The 2435-nt window shown below is 34.7% G+C and overlaps 1 long non-coding RNA gene across 1 annotated transcript; it reads right to left on the bottom strand.

Moving 5' to 3' along the window:
• Positions 1–1362: 1362 nt before the first annotated feature.
• LOC107662126 (uncharacterized) lies at positions 1363–2190 on the bottom strand. Its single transcript, XR_001631184.1, has 3 exons — positions 2001–2190; positions 1882–1911; positions 1363–1795 (listed from the first exon to the last, which is right to left on the bottom strand). It is a non-coding gene; the product is annotated as an uncharacterized LOC107662126 (long non-coding RNA).
• Positions 2191–2435: the final 245 nt, after the last annotated feature.

Raw genomic sequence — 2435 nt, 5'->3', positions numbered from 1 at the left:
TTCTCTCTCACACACACACACACACACACACACACAGTTCTCTCTGTTGTTTCTCTGCAGGTTTTTGTTGATGAATCGACTCTCGGTTCAGTTGTGGCTGTTTGCTGTAGAAATGAACTGCTCTGGATTTGTGTGTTTGTGTTTTTCTCAAATAATGAGTTTGTCATGTTGCTGTTGCCGTAGTTGTAGATTTCATTAAATGGTTTTTCTCAGACTGTGCGTCTGTATGATCTCCATGTTATTTTGATCAACAGTCGAATCGGGTTTCATAATCAGGTTTGATTATTTACTGAAACAATTCTAGAAAAATCATTTTAACAAGCTGATACAAAGTTACACGAAACAGACAAAAGTAACAATAACCAAATGAAATACAATGAAATTCTCAGTTTAAAAAGAGTAATGCAATATTACACTACTAATATAAAACAATTAAAAAAAAGACTCATAATACAGTGTGAGAGAGAGAGAGATTAAACATCAATCATCATGAATCTCGATAAACCTGCGGCTCATATTTCACCACAAAATCACAAGAGGTTTAAAACATCATACAGAATAGTTAGTTAATGCATTAACATTATTTTTACAGCATTTATTATCCTTTAATTAATAAAAATGTTCATGTTGGTCTACACTGCAGTAATGTTACATACAACTTGATCGTAAAATGAATTAGTAAATGCTGAGATTAGTTTCAATATTTTAGAATTATTTTTTATCGTTAGTTACTTATTGTAAAATGTTACCGAATGACAGACGCCTGACTGCATTGAGTGAATTATTGAATCTCATGATGTTTAACCTTCTGGTGTTGTTTGGTCATTTTAGGCTGAAAAAACAAATGTTTGGAAATCTTAAAAACCCCCCCAAAAACATCTTTGGACTTGATTCGAAAAAGCTAAATGGTTGTGAAAAAAGTCACAGTTGTGTTGTTCGCGGTCAAAAATGACCACCATTGGAAATGAATGGAAAACAGGCAAAAATACAGAGATGTTTTTGTGTGTGCAATCTACAAATCAGCCACAATGCACAGCAATGAAGGAGGTGACAAAAACTTAAGCGGTTATGCCTGAAAACACTGCTCGGTAACTAAGGAATGCACAGCACTGAATATATACTGTATATATGGCTATACAGCCATCTAATGGCCACACCATGGTATTACAGGTGATTTTCTTTATTTCTTCCACAAGGTGGAACAAATCTGCCTGGATTCAATGGATTTTAAATACTTTTGATCTATTTTTAACAAATACTGCATTAATTGAAAAATTATATATATATATTTTTAACATTTTATACAGAAAATAGTCCAATATTTAGATAAGAATATTAATTAGTACCATGAAATACGCTCAAAATGCTAAATATTAAAGAAAATCATTATTGAAATGAAATCTTCACAAAAAATAAAATTTGCACACGATTATGACCTCCGGTCTGTTTTGACCGGTGAACAACAAGTGTGACTCCCGAATGAACAATACCAGAGAGTTAAGCGTTCGTTCTGCAATCAGGTTTGGTTTAATATCGATTTTTCTTCTGACTCTACTGTACATGTGTGATGTGAGCTCATTATGAAAGTCTATAATTCACAAAGTGGAGAAACACTGAATAATCTCCGGAGTCTGTAGGAAAGAAACACCTGGAAGGCTTAAGAAGCAAGAGCAGGAATGAATAATGAATGTGGACTGAGATGCTGACGGTGGAGGATCAGCGTTTAGCGCGGCGGCGGGTGAATCTGCTGCATGTGCAGAGAATCATACGTGTCTTTAGTCACGGAGCTCAAACCCTGAAACACAAGAACACATTCAACACGTCAAACCCACTCTGATGTTCAGGATCTGATGTCTAGCTGTGATGTGAAGCATGTCTGACCTGATAAACCTGATCAGTTCGGCGCCGCTGCTGGAAAATCACAAGCAGAGTGAGTCTTTTCATATGAATCGTTCAGATGAATCAGTACGAGACAGTAAAAGTGAATCAGTCACACTTACGCCTGGCTTCGTCTCGATCTCTCGGTACGTGTCGTCACTCTTTTTCTGCAGAGGCTGAAACAAACCATCATCATCATCATCATCATCATCATCATCATCACAGCTTTGTGGAACAAATTAAATTATTTGCTCTATTTCAGCCAAATATGAAAATGTTTTGTTTGAATTTGAAAACACTTTCCATCAATATAAACTAGTTGTTCAGTGTTTTATATTATATTATAAACTGTAGCCTAACCCTAACTGTAGCCTTATTACTAGTATTTTAAAATGTAATTTAATCTAATTACAAGTACTTCATTTTTGGAATCTGATCATGTAATTCAGTCACTACCCAGCTCTGCTTTCATTATATTATTTCATTTTTAAAACCTGCCTGACACTGTCATAACTTTGATGATCTGTTAAGAAAACAAATATTTATGTATTTAGTTT

Source organism: Sinocyclocheilus anshuiensis, unplaced genomic scaffold (assembly GCF_001515605.1).
Source record: "Sinocyclocheilus anshuiensis isolate Anshui unplaced genomic scaffold, SAMN03320099.WGS_v1.1 scaffold1128, whole genome shotgun sequence".
NCBI classification, from domain to species: domain Eukaryota; kingdom Metazoa; phylum Chordata; class Actinopteri; order Cypriniformes; family Cyprinidae; genus Sinocyclocheilus; species Sinocyclocheilus anshuiensis.
The sequence above is the reverse complement of the archived record's forward strand: the minus strand, read 5'-3'. Positions and strand labels throughout refer to the sequence as shown.